We start from the raw sequence: 15,027 nt of genomic DNA on the forward strand, positions 1-15,027 counted from the left end.
ACTGCTAGCTTTCACAAAGCCTAGAACAATCTACCTAAAATTGTTCGGGAGGCAGACACACTTTGTCAGTTTTTATCTAGATTAAAGACCAATCTCTTTAACCTGGCATACACTATCACATTTCTATAATTCAAATCCGTTAAAGGATTATTAGAATGAGTATTTCCTCTAAGCCATGGCCACACACGTCTTATATTTGTCACAGTCTTCTGTCTTTCTGTCACTGTCTTCTGTGAGTGTTGTGTTTATTTGGTGCCATGTGCTCTCTCCTTTCCTTTTCTTACCCCACCCACCTTGTCACCTCATTACTGTTTAGTTGCTCCACCTGTGTTTCTCCCTTGCTCCCGGACTCATTACCTGGTTCACTCTGCACACCTGTTCAATTACTCACACACACAGCTGTTCCCCATTTGTTCACTAGTATATAGTTTGGCTCACACACCACTCTGCCTGCCTGGATTATTGTATGTCAGTTGTATCACGTATGTTTCTAGTGCTTGTGTTATTTCGGCCCTTCAAGTCCCTTATGCCATTCTGGCACCCCGACGAGACGCTGGAGGATTACATCAACCTGGCTCTGCAGTTGAGCGGCTCAGCCGTTAGGGTGGAGTTAGCTGCAGAGCCGGCTCAAGGTTCTCCCGAGGCGACAGTCCAGGAGTCAGCAGAGGCCTCGTCGGCTGCACCCAGTGCCTCACACCTGTTCCTGGAGCGTCACGGGCTGATGCGCTGCATGCGGGATGCGCTGCATGCGGGTCTTCTGCTCTGCCCTGGGGGGCGTCCGTCCCAACCACACGGTTGTGGTGGTCTTCTGCTCCGCCCTGGGGGGCTTCCGCCCTGACCACATGGTTGTGGTGGTCTTCTGCTTCACCCTGGGGGGCTTCCGCCCTGACCACACGGTTGTGGTGGTCTTCTGCTCCGACCTGGGGGGCATCCGTCCCGACCACACGGTTATGCTGGTCTTCTGCTCCGCCCTGGTGGGCGTCACGTGATGTCCTTCTTGGACTTGTGTTCTTGTGTTTATTTTTTGTTGTTCTGCTGTCTGTGTCTTTCTTTCTGTTTCCTCCTATGGACCTGGCCCTGTCCCTTCCCCTGATCCTCCGCCGGTCCACCTCCCTCCTGGGTTTCTTGTCTGTGTCGCTTGTCTCTGTTTCCCCATTTTACCTGGTCGTCTTGTCTCTGTTTCCCCATTCTACCTGGTCCTCTTGTCTCTGTTTTACCATTTTTATCTGGCCCTCCATCCCTCCCCCGATCCACCTCCGTTCAGCCTCCCTCCGTGATTTATTATTTTGGAGTGTCTGGAATCCATTCCTTAAGGGAGGGGTTCTGTCACAGATAGTTTTGTCTCACACACAAATCTGCCTGTCTGGATTATTGTATGTCAGTTGTATCACGTATGTTTCCAGTGCTTGTGTTATTTCGGCTTGTTTCCTGTGATTGTTTCTGTTTTGTTTTTGCTGTGTTGGCTTTTTAGTTATTGTTTATAATAAAGTGTCTCTTCCCTGCACTTGGACCCAGACCTTGCTCTTTCCACGGCCCCGTCTCTACCGCGCCGTGACAATATTGTGAAAGCACAGAAAATAATATGTTGCACACAGGTGTTACAAATAGTTGTGTGCTAACGAAGGACAAAAGTGCTCGATGAGGATAGTGATCAAAATGAGGAGTTTACTGGATGACAAAGGAGAATACAGACAATATACTACACTTCACAAATAAGTTACGTTGCATATAAAAATAACAGCATTAACATAGACATTCAGTGTTAATACATGCATTCAATCACGGACCAAGAAGAACTAAACAGACAGGGTATTTAAGCACACTGAAGGTAATGAGGGAACTGGAGACAGGTGGGGAATAATCAATTAACCAAAACAAGGAGAAAGGTGACCAAATAAGGGAACAGAAAGTTCATAAACGTAGCAGTTCGCCCCCTCCCGGAAAGGTGCGTCCTCGCACTGCAAGAGGAATACCAGCGGAGGGAGGGTGGGGGTTCTGGAGGCGGGCGAGGAGCAGGCAAGGAGCAGGTGAAGAGGGAGCATGGAGTTAGGGACCAGGGCGGAGTGGATGGAAGGGGGGAGCCCGGAGCAGGAGGAGCGAGATGGTCCTCCAGGGGCCAGCCAGTACGGAGATCCAAGGTAGAGTCGATGGCGGGAGGAGCCATGGTGGAGAATGAGCTGACGACACCAGGGGGCCGACAGGCGCAGACTGCACCAGTGGGTGAGGAGCCCAAGATGGAGCAGTTCAGCCGCAGAGCCAGGGTGACGTTGAGGATCCGGAGGGCCTAGGTGGAGCAGAAGGCTCAGGCGACCAATGCGGAGGCGGCGTCCTGGAAGACCGCTGTGGAGCCAGAGCGACCGAGGATGGAGGTGGAACCAGAGGGAAGGAGGAGCCTGACAGAGCCGGAGGGATGGAGTGACGAGGTGAAGCCAGAGGAACGGAGTACCAAGGCGCCGGATGGTCAACGACTGACCAAGGTGGAGCCGGAGGGACGAGGGAGCCCGGTGGAGCAGGTGGGATGCCAGGCCACGGTGGAGACGAGGGGGCTAAGAGCCAAGGTGGAGCCGCTGGGTCGAAGGACCGAGGAGGAGTCCAGGGCTCGGAGGCTGGAGGCGGAGACAGGGCCTTAACACGCCAAGGCGGACCTGGAGACTGGCAGTCCTGTGGTGAACCATTACGCCCACATGGCGTGGACTGAGGGTGAGCTGCGGGACAGACTGGCACCAGCAGAAATGATGTCGAGGAACTGGCTGGTCTAGGAGGTGGAGAGAGAGGAAGGATGGGAGGAAACACAGGAGTATCAGGGCTGGACGGAACCAGCGGAAGTGGAGCAGGGGATCTGGCAGGTCTAGGAGGAGGTGGGAGAAAGGAGGCTGGGAGGGAATACAGGAGACACAGGAAATTAAGAGCTGGGCGGAATCAGCGGAGAAGCCGAAAATTCAGATCTGGGCAGAACCAGCGGAGAAACAGAAAATTCAGGGCTGGACAGAACCAGCGGAGAAACTGAAAATTCAGGGCTGGACGGAACCAGTGGAGAAACAGAAAATTCAGGGCTGGGCGGAACCAGCAGAGAAACAGAAAATTCATAGCTGGGCCGAACCAGCGGAGGAACAGAAAATTCAGGGCTGGGCGGAACCAGCGAAAATGGAGCATAGGAACTGACTGGAGGAGGTAGGAGTGGGAGACTGAGAGGGTATACAGGGGGATCAGGGCTGGACGGAACCAGCAGAAAAACAGGGGATTCAGGAATTACCTCCATAGACCAGTCCATTAGATCCATAAGTTGCTCCATATTTCCCGAGACTGAATACAGCTCACCCTCAGTCGTGGAAGTGTGGGCAGGGCTTCCCTCCACACCCTCGATCTCCACTAAGACTCCCACGACACATGGTGTTGCCGGCTCACACACCTGGTCAGTCGTGCTCTCGAGGTCCTGCACCCTGTCAGTGATTGGCTCGGGCTCTGCGACTGCAATGGGCTCTGGCTCCGTGTGGCTTGATGGTGGCTGGCTGGTCTTTGGGTCGGGAGTGGGGCTGGAGATATCCTCTTCGGTGGTGCTGATGGTCCATGGAGATCCATTTTTCTCCAGCACCCACTCCACGAGAAGGGTGAAATCCTTTTGGGGGACCGTTCGCTGGTAGGCGTGCCTTACTCCGTTCGCTCAGGCCGGTGTAGAAGAAGTTGGAGAGCGAGCAGTCGGGGAAGTGGGTAAGGCACGCCAGATCGAGAAAGTCCCTAGTATGGTCCTCCAGCGAACGTTCTAGTTGCTCCAGGCATAGGGGACGGACTGCTGGGATGGCCATTCCAGGAGAGGGAGGAAAACAAAAATAAAAAAAACAACTAAGAAAGGAAAATGCTGCTAACTAAACTGTTTCGGTCCGTGATTCTGTTACAAATAGGTGTGTGCTAACGAAGGACAAAAGTGCTCGATGAGGATAGTGATCAAAATGAGGAGTTTACTGGATGACAAAGGAGAATGCAGACAATATCCTACACTTCACAAATAAGTTACGTTGCATATACAAATAACAACATTAACATAGATATTCAGTGTTAATACATGCATTCAATCACGGACCAAGAAGAACAAAACAGACAGGGTATTTAAGCACACTGAAGGTAATGAGGGAACTGGAGACAGGTGGGGAATAATCAATTAACCAAAACAAGGAGGAAAGTGACCAAATAAGGGAACAGAAAGTTCATAAACGTAACAACAGGACACACGCAAAAAAAAAAAATGCAATGCTTGCGTGAACTACTATAGATTTGGTATTGCTATAGAGTCAGAACCAGTAAATGCAGTTTACAAGTTTCATAGAAAGAGAATGATACAGTTGCAATCGAAATTATTCAACCCCCTTGACTTGCAAGACAATTTGCTGTGGAGGATAACATTTTAGGAAATCAATTTAACAAAGGCATCAGTAAAGTATTAGAGAAAGTTTGTTAATACACATTTGAGTGATTCTGAGAATGGAACATTGATGAATCATGATAAAATTTGAATTGGCTCTAAACATTCATGTTCAAAATTATTTTTTTTTTGCAGAATCTTTTATTCTTTAAAATCTCCAATAAACTATGTCTGTAAGTGTTTAGAAGCTTCTGTCACCTCTCTACTACAGTTTTGGCCCATTCCACACCTGAAAAAGCTTTCAGATCACTGATAATCTTTGGTTTTCACATTGCCACTGCTTTCTTCAAATTCAACCAGATATTTGAAACGAGAATTAAGCCTTGAGACTGAACAGGTCACTCAAGTACATTCTATGACTGATCACTGAACCAAGCAGAAGTAGATTTGGATTTGTACTTTGGTATGACTGGCCTGCAGGAAAGTCCACTGATCATCAGCTTCAGTCTTTGCACCAAAGGCATCACAAATCTTGTCAAAATGGCCTGATACCTCAAAGAATCCATGATGTCCTTCATACAGTCATGACTTCCACTTCCTTCTACAGTAAAGAAACCCCATAACAGGACTGATCCACCTCCAAGTTTGAGGATGGAGATGGTGTTCTTCTGCTTATGAGCTTTGCCTTTTTTGCAGCAGACATACTGCTGATACATGGGTCCAAAAAGTTCCAGTTTGGTCACATCACTCCATATAACATTCCTCCAGAGCTCCACAAGTCTACACAAATGAATTTGATCAAGTTCAAGTTGTCCTTTGTTCTTCTTGATAAAGAGTGGTATTCTGCAAGATGTATCAACATAAAGGCAATACTTGTCTAGTGATCTTCTTACACACTGCTTTGAAATGGTTTTCCTCTTTTCATTGGGTCATCTTGCAAGTCTTTGGCTTAACATTGCAGATTTTTCTCAGTTGCTCTGATTAAATATTTTATGATATTGTGCTTTTTCTTCCACAACCTCAAAGGTTTTCTGGTAAAACACATTTTAAGCTAAGGAATAAGGCTGAGAGCTGTGTCTCTAGGAACTTTCAATGTCTTGGAAATCTTCATATAGCCTTAGACTTTCTAAAGTAATACAATATTTATTCTCTTTAGCTTTTGTGAGATCTCTGTTGACATTTTTGCTACTCAACTTCAACACATGCATGGGCTAACTGTGTGTGTAACAGCTCAAGCTAATTCTGTTTTTAATAGAGTTTCTAAAAGCTTAATTGTGTTTTGAGACTGTTTTATTCCCCACCATGCAAATAAGTGATTTAAAAACAGCAATGTTGAATAGGGGTTGAATAATTATGACATAGCAGTATTATTAAAAAATCGTATAACTCAAAAGCATTACATTATATATTGACAATAATACTTTTAATACGCCAGTGAACTGTTATAGATACAATTTTTATTTTATCGTGGATCTTCAGAAAAGCTTGTATTTGTAAAGTACTGCAGTCTCTAGGGGGTTGAGTAATTTTGATTGCAACTGTATACGCCATACGAGTCACTGTAGGAATTGAATACTTTAATGCCTGCAGACAAAACAGATTAACACTAGCAAACGCAGTGACTTATGAAATAAAATGTCATGTTTTAAAGAAGAGTAGCTTGGTTAAGTGGTGGAAATAGTGGATGATGGGCACAGCAGGGTAATAAAACTGATAGTCACACACAGGTGTAATAGTGTGCAAATTCTACTACTCTACACTCTATTTAGATAACTATTTAAGAAGGCTTAAGGCTGATTTATGCTTCTGCATCAGACCTATGCCATAGGCCTATGCCATGCCGCGTTGATGTGCAGTACAAATGCAAACCGCTGGTCTGCGGTGTTCACAGGCATGTTGCTGGTGTAACATGCAGTACCACAGCAAAAGTCGAATAAGTGGCTCACCAGAGAAGCTTCATAGCCGTGATGGTGGCATTATCAAATCATTATTTAAACTACAAAAGGAAACAACAATGGAACAGGAGATGGCATTTTTTCAATCTCCATAAGGACTTGACTTTAGGAGAAGGACAAAGGAGTGGATATGGGGATAGTGACAGGGGATGGTAAAGGGCTGGCAGGAAGGCAAGTAGACAATACAGCTGGAGGTACGGCCGGAGGATGAACACCCAGAAGAAGGATGACAAACAGAGTCCAGGGTGAATCAGATGGAGGAAGGAGCCAGGGAGGAGACAACAGGAACTTGGAGGAGCCGGGTGGGACCAAGGCCACAGCCATGATGGTGGGTCACGGTGGAGCCGACAGAGGGAGGAGCCAAGGTGGAGGAAGGGCTGACTGCTCCAGGGGATCGACTGACGGTGCCGGAGCAGGTGGTGGTGGAGCCCAAAGCGGAGACAGAGAGCCAAAGAGCCAGGGCGGCAGGGAAGATGTCTCTGGCAACCGAGGTGGAGGCAGGGCTCCAGAAGAACATGGTGGAGCCAGAGCAACAGAGGACCAAGGTGGAGCCAGAGGGAAGGAGAAGAAATGATTTAATGAACAAGAAAGAGAATGTAGAGCCTTTAAGTAAGTGTTTTTCACCATTTACGGGGGTAGTTGGTGATTTTAAAGCCGTCCGAATCCAGGATGTCTGTGTTTTTTTTTTCACCACCCTTGTCAAAATCCCCGGCCGAATTACCTACTGTATTTTGACAAACACCAAGGTCATATGGTCATTTAATTACCACCCAAATCCACATCTCTGACGTTAACAAGAAGAAATCGATTCAAAATGAAGTGTTTAAATCCTTTTTGAGCACTCCCAAACACCGTAAGGTAATGTTGTACTGCAGTGTGTTTTGTATACATATTTATTTCTGAAATGGTGGAAAGCATTTAAAAGAACAATACTTCATAACTGCTCCACCACAGCGTCTGGGAGCAGAAAGAAAAAAAAACACCTAAACATTCGAAATGGGTCTTTATCACCAGCAGCCATATCACCCTGCAGCCCAAGACCGGTTGGCCACAATATGGCTGCCGTCGCATGATCCAGGTGGATGATGCACACTGGTGGTGGATGAGGAGATACCCTCGGACAATATAAAGCGCTTTGAGTGCTTAGAAAAGTGCTATATGAATGTAAGAAATTATTACCATTATTGTTATTTATTATTGCAGAAGCATCAATACAATTTTAAAATGTGTATTATTATAAACATCTATTTATATATATATATATATATATATATATATATATATATATATATATATATTATATATATATATATATATATATATATATATAACATATATATATCGCATATAATTATATACAACTACAGAGTTTGTATTGTCCTATTTTTAGAACAGGAGATTTAAATAATGAAATAATAAACAGGATGATATAAAATGTATGTATTATAAAATATGCTTGGAATAATAAGAATACATTTGACATAATATGTATTTTTAAATACATTTTATATGATAATAAGAATAAATTTGTAAATAAAATCGATCCAAGATGTCGTTACGTGGGACCCAGGAACGTTCCTCTGGACCCTATCCTTCCCAGTCCACTAGATATTCCAGCTGCCCACCATGCCACCGGGAGTCCAGGATGTCCTTGACTGTATAAGCTGCGCCGTCATCTAGGAGAGGAGGGGGGATTTCCATCTCGCCAGGTTCTGTGGAGGGAGAAACAGAAGGATGGTGAGGTTTTAGGAGTGACACATGGAATGTGGGGTGAATCCGGTACTCAGGAGGAAGCTGGAGTTTACGTAACTGGATTTATCTGCTGGGTGATGGTGAACGGGCCAATGAATCTTGGACTGAATTTGCGGCAGGGTAGACGCAGGCGGATGTCCATCGGTTGACAGCCAGACCTTCTGACCGGGCTGGTAGTGGGGGGCCTCGGACCGGCGAAGGTTGGCTGTCGTCCTGCGTCTGCGAAGTGCCCGCTGAAGTTGGTGATGAGCCGCGTCCCAGACCCTCTCGCTCTCCCAGAACCAGTAGTCGACGGCAGTGACATCAGAGGGCTATCCAGACCAGTGGAACAGAGGTGGTTGGTAGCAGAGTACGCACTAGAAGGGGGTGAGTCCAGTGGTGGGTTGATGGAGGGAGTTTTGTGCATACTCGGCCCACCCCAGGAATTGGTTCCAGGAGTTCTGGTGGCTGTGGCAGAAGGTTCGGAGGAAGCGTCCGATCTCCAGGACCTTCCTCTCTGTCTGCCCGTTTGACTGGGGGTGATAGCCAGAGGACAGGCTGATGGCCACACCTAGGAGGGAATGGAATGCTCTCCACAGCCAGGAGATGAACTGGGGGCCTCGATCTGACACGATATCTTCTGGGATGCCGAAGTACCTGAAGACATGGTTGAACATCAATTCAGCCATTTCCATGGCTGTAGGTAGGCCCCTTAGAGGAAGGAGACGACAGGATTTAGAAAATCTATCTTAACCCTGGGTGGTAAGATATGGTAAATTGGAAGCGGGTGAAGAATAACGCCCAGCGGGCCTGTCTGGGGTTGAGTTTCTTAGCTGCTCGAAGATATTCAAGGTTATTGTGGTCAGTTAGAACTTGAAATGGGTGTTTGGCTCCCTCTAGCCAATGCCTCCATTCCTCCAGGGCAAGTTTAATAGCTAGCAATTCCCGATTCCCAATGTCGTAGTTTACCTCCGCCGGGTTGAGTTTCCGGGAGAAGAAGGCACATGGATGGAGGCGACTGGGATTCCCCTGCTGCTGGGAAAGGACCGCTCCCACTCCGGTGGTTGAGTCGTCCACTCCCACCATGAAAGGTCGATCGGGGTCCGGGTGTACTAGGAGTGGGGCGGTCGTAAAGGCTTCTTTGAGGGCTTGGAAGGCTTCTATGGCTGTTGGAGTCCAGGAGAGAGATTTGGGCTTTTGGCGGAGAAGGTTGGTAAGAGGGCTGGTGATAGAACTGAAATTGTGTATGAATCGTCTATAGAAATTTGCAAAGCCCAGGAATCGTTGCAGCTCCTTGATAGTGGTAGGAATGGGCCAGTCCCTGACTGCGCTCACCTTCCCCTCGTCCATCCGGATGCCACTGCGGTCAATGGTGTGTCCAAGGAACTGCACTGAGGGCTGATGGAAGGAACGTTTCTCAGCTTTGAGATAGAGCTGGTAGTCCCTCAGGCATTGCAAGACCTCCGCAACGTGGCGCTGATGTTCTGCCAAGCTCCGGGAGTAGATCAATATGTCATCAATGTACACTAGGACGGACATGGGGAGGAAATCCCGGAGCACCTCATGAATGAAGTCCTGGAATACGAAGGGGGTGTTGACAAGTCCATACGGCATAACACAGTACTCATAGTGGCCAGTAGGGGTGATGAAGGTGGTCTTCCACTCGTCCCCCTCACGTATCCGAATGAGGTTACACGCGCTGCGGAGGTCCAACTTGGTGAACACAGTGGCACCACGGAGATGTCTTCCAACCTTTTTTGCCACAAAGAAGAAGCTGGAAGCAGCAGGGGAGGTTGATGGACGAATACACCCTTGGGCCAGCGCCTCCTTAATGTAGTCCTCCATGACCACTCCTTGGGAATGGATAGGGGATATGTCCTTCCCTTTGGCACTGGTTCACCCAGCAGCAGATCAATAGCACAGTCCCATGGCCGGTTTGGAGGCAGCTTGGAGGCCCGCTTAGGGCAGAAGACATCGCTGAGGGGGCGTAGCACTGAAGAATGGTGATGGACTGGTGCTCGATCGGGCTCTCAAATGAGGTGGAGGAGACTGGTAGTGGTTCAGGGGGGTGCTCAACAGGAATGGGACAACTGGAGATGCATGATTGGAAACAGGCTTCGCCCCATTCAGGATCTCGCTGGTTCTCCAAGAAATCATGGGGTTATGCTGCTCCAACCATGGGCGCCCTAAGATAACGTCAGCGGTGGATTCCTCCAGAACCAGCAGATGGATCTCCTCATGGTGCAGAAGTCCAGTTCTGAGGGAGATGGGACCAACACAATGACATATGTACTACTTTCTTAACGGCCTTCCGGTGATTATGTGGATCTGGTAGGCAGACGGCGTAGCCGTAGTGGGGAGTTTGAGCTGACGACAGAGGGGCCAGTGGTGAAGTTGCCGGCTGACCCAGAATCGAGGAGGGCGGAAACTGGAAGAGATACATCAGCGGCAGTAAGTGTGACAACAGTGGTGAGTGGTCTCATTTGATATCTTGAAGGGAGGATGGCACTCACCATGGGACGAGGAGGATGGACGGGGCACACTGCTATGGTATGCCCCGGGGCTGCACAGTAGAGGCATAGATTCTGGGCCAGCCGTCTTTGACGCTCCGCCATCGTGAGGTGGTAGGAATCCACAATCATAGGTTCGCTGGTTGGTTCTGGGGAGCTGACATTATCTGGTCGGCAGAGTGGAGTGGAGGAATGCGCCTGACCCTGGTGCTCTTCTAAGCACGACTGCATACGAGTGGCGAAGCGAATGGATAACTGGATGAATCTCTCGAGGCCGATGGTATCCTAATATGCAGCGAGATGCAACCGCACTCGGGGTTCCAGTCCTTGACGATAGGTCGTCAGCAAAGCCTGTTCGTTCCATCCACTGGAGGCCGCCAGAGTCCTAAACTGCAAGGCATATTCATTGACAGACATTTTCCCTTGTTTTAAATTATACAGCTTCTCACAAATCGAAGAGTCCCAAGCAGGTCTACCGAAAACTTCACGAAAATGTTAGATTAAGCTAGAATAAGACTGGATAACTGAGTTATTCTGAGTCCAGAGTGAATCTGCCCACAGTAGTGCTTTGCCTTGCAATTGGGAAATGATAAAGGCTACCTTAGAGCAGTCCGTTGGATACATGTGCGGTTGCATCCCCAGGACCAGTGAACACTGAAGGAGAAATCCGCTGCATTCCTCCGCCAAACCAGAGTAGGGCGCTGGCCTGGCCATGGGACTGGCGTGCACGGCAGGTAAGGAAGTGATGATGGGGGTCGTCGGAAGTGCTCGCTGGTGGAGGAGATGCTGGGACTGCCATGAGTGTTCGACGGAGTGCATCTACCAGATCTTGGAATGGGTCTGTGAGGCTCATGCTTGTGCCTGTCAGTCTTGGTCCGGTCATCTGTTATGGATCACTCAGGAAGGTGAGGAGGTAACAGATGAAGATGTTTATTTTTAAAGACACAAGCAGAGGAGCAGGAAGTGAGGAGTGAGAAGGAGTTAGGATCCGTGCAGGTAAGGCTGTGACTTCTTGGAGGGATGGTGAACCACACACATGCACACTTCGGGGAACTGGGTTCTTTGGAGAGAGTCTCTGGAGAGAGTAGAAGAGGAGTTAGTCCTTATAGTAAGCATACAGGAATGATCTTGTCGCGAACGTGACCGGATGAAGACTGAGTGCGTGTGTGTGGCTTTTATGGTGCAGCGCTGATGAGTGGGTGATGAGGAACAGGTGGTGGTGATCTAGTATTCAGGTGAGGGTGTGCGCTGTAATTGTGTGGAGGTGGAACCTGGCGTGTTTGTAACACCAGGGGTGTGACAATTGTATTAGATTATAATAATCTAATATATAATTTACCTCAAAAAGGGAATTCATGAGAAATATCTGCTTCATTTTTTCATGTTTTTTATATATATATATATATATATATTAGTGCTGTCAAAAATTAAAAAATTAACTAATTAATCGCACAATTTTTTAAAATTAATCGCGATTAATCGCAATTAAAAGACTGAAACTTTTTGTATATGTAAATGTAAAATGTAAATAATTAATGTAAACTCAAGACAAAGAAACTATTTAAATTCAAAATATGATTGTTTATTGGAATTTTTGTTTAACTTGTAACACAGATTTTCTCATGTAAACAACATACCTGCAATAAACCATCAATATCCTCCAAATTAACTGTTGGCTTGAAAGCCATATTTATTACAGAAATAAAAACACAGGCATGTAAGTACCATTTGAATTTCAAAACAATCAATGCCAATAAAAAACAAAAATGATTTCCATGTTGAATTCTAAGTGGACTGCAAAAAAATTCCAAAGTATAGTCATTGCCAGTGCTTTAAGTGGGCCAGTACGCAGGGGTACTCAGTAGCCTACCGCCACTTCCAAATATAGCTCTTGAGCGTACCGCCACCTCTCCGTGCGCCCAGAACGTGCTTGTAGCGTACCGGTACGCTCATTTGGACATCTGTTTTAATAGAGGTTTTAATCTTTTACCTGCACTGCCGATTTTCAGAGCGCCCTTCACAATGCAAGCTTCCTAATTCATCCCACCCAGAGCAGAAACTACATTACCCATTCACCCTTAAGTTATACAAGTGAATAGCGCATGTGTCGCTTTTCCCTCTGTAAGTGTCAACAACTCAACGTGGCCGGAGAAGGTGTGTGAAACTCGTTGTGAGTTATACTAAAGCAAAATCTTGAGTAGTTATTGTCTGATAAACATTAAAAACTGTCTGCGGAGGTTGAGTCGTCCTGCAGCCCCCGCTGGCTGCTCATTGGCTGCAGCATCTTTTTTCTAAGTTCTAAAAAAATACCGTAGACGGCAAGGCACAAATTTAGATATTCATTTATCTAATTAATCTATAGCCTATGCACAAAGACAATATGATCTTTTTGTCCCCTTTTTGTTTTAAAGCTTGATGAAGAGAGAGAGCGCAAGTTGCTGCAGCTGCGAGGAGGACAGTGATGCACGCGTACAGGAGTGATTGACAGTTCGCGGCTCTGTGTACAAAAAATACTCCGCTACACAATTATTTCGTTATTTTCGTTTAAGCTTATTAACGTTAGCGTTACAGAAAGGTCTGATTTACGCACTGTTACAGTCATTGTTTTTTTTTGTTTTTTTTAAACAATGACATTTGAGTTCATGATTTTAATGTTGCTGTTTCTTGTGGCAGACTGAATGAAGAGTAATGTTTCTTGTGGCAGACTGAAGAGTAATCCGGCAGAGTTTTATACTGAAACTTTCCGTCTAAAAGTCCTTCCTTGGTCTTGTCCATATTTCTTTGCACGTTGAACACACATAGGCCACAACTGGAAATAAAAAAAAAACTGCAACCGCGTTAATTGCGTTATTTTTTTTTTTACGCGTTAAATATTTCAAATTAATCGAATGCGTTAACGTGCTAATTTTGACAGCACTAATATATATATATATATATATATATATATATATATATATATATATATATATATATATATATATATATGTCACGAGAGCGTACTGGACAGAGGACTCAGATGCAGAGTAAAGAAAAAGGATAATCTTTATTCTCGCCACAAAACACAAAATAACATAAACAATAATGAAATGCTCTGGCGCACACAGAGATCTCCGAGCTGGCCGGCACACTGCGGACAGCTCGCGCTGCCGGATCTCCGAATTACGGATCCTTTGACACAAGAACAGAAGGTGAGACTGATACTGAGAATAATGCAAAACATGGGCAAAGACAAAACAATCTACTCACGACCACAGACAGAAAACCAGAGACATATAAGGGAGTGGGGGAACGAGCGACAGGTGGGGAAGAATCAGCTCGTGATCTGCACAACCCCGCCATGATCAGCACTGATTGCCCAGACCACAAGCTACTCAACAGACAGGACAACACAGAACACAGGGGAAGCTGAGACGGCACCCTGCACCGTGACAGTATATATATATATATATATATATATATATATACACACAGTACAGACCTTTATTTTCATGACTATGAAAATTGTAGAGTCACAGTGAAGGCATCAAGGGCTATTTGACCAAGAAGGAGAGTGATGGGGTGCTGCGCCAGATGACCTGGCCTCCACAGTCACCGGACCTGAACCCAATCGAGATGGTTTGGGGTGAGCTGGACCACAGACTAAAGGCAAAAGGGCCAACAAGTGCTAAGCATCTCTCGGGGGAACTCCTTCAAGACTGTTGAAAGACCATTTCAGGTTGAAGCTTATCAAGAGAATGCCAAGAGTGTGCAAAGCAGTAATCAAAGTAAAAGGTGGCTACTTTGAAGAACCTAGAATATGACATATTTTCAGTTGTTTCACACTTTTTTGTCATGTATATAATTCCATATATAATTCCACACGTGTTAATTCATAGTTTTGATGCCTTCAGTGTGAATCTACAATTTTCATGATCATGAAAATAAAGAAAACTCTTTGAATGAGAAGGTGTGTCCAAACTTTTGTTTTGTACTATATATATATATGTATGTATGTATGTATGTATGTGTGTGTATATATATATATATATATATATATATATATATATATATATATATATATATATATATATATATATATATATATATATATATATTATAATAATATAATATTTTGCTATTACAAGGAATTTAACTGTTCTGATTTTTCTTTTTCTTTTTTAAGACTTTTATAGCTAACAGCACTGTAAAAAACTTTTTCTCAGGTAACCTAAACTGTGAATTATTTAGGTACAAATCAAATCAAAAACATAAACAGCACATTATTTACAGGTCTGGTATAAAGAATGTTTTTGCTCAAGTGGCCGAAATGTCTGCCCATTAGAGAAAAGTTTTGCTCAGGAAGAAAAAAAAATTAGAGGGAACATTGTTGTTAGGTTGCATTATTTATGTCAGCCGGAACTGGGAACACTTCCCATGACACCCGATGTACTTGTTTCATCATAAGTCTTCTTCTTGAATGACACCTACACTAATA

Source organism: Carassius auratus, chromosome 13 (assembly GCF_003368295.1).
Source record: "Carassius auratus strain Wakin chromosome 13, ASM336829v1, whole genome shotgun sequence".
Taxonomy (NCBI): Eukaryota; Metazoa; Chordata; class Actinopteri; order Cypriniformes; family Cyprinidae; genus Carassius; species Carassius auratus.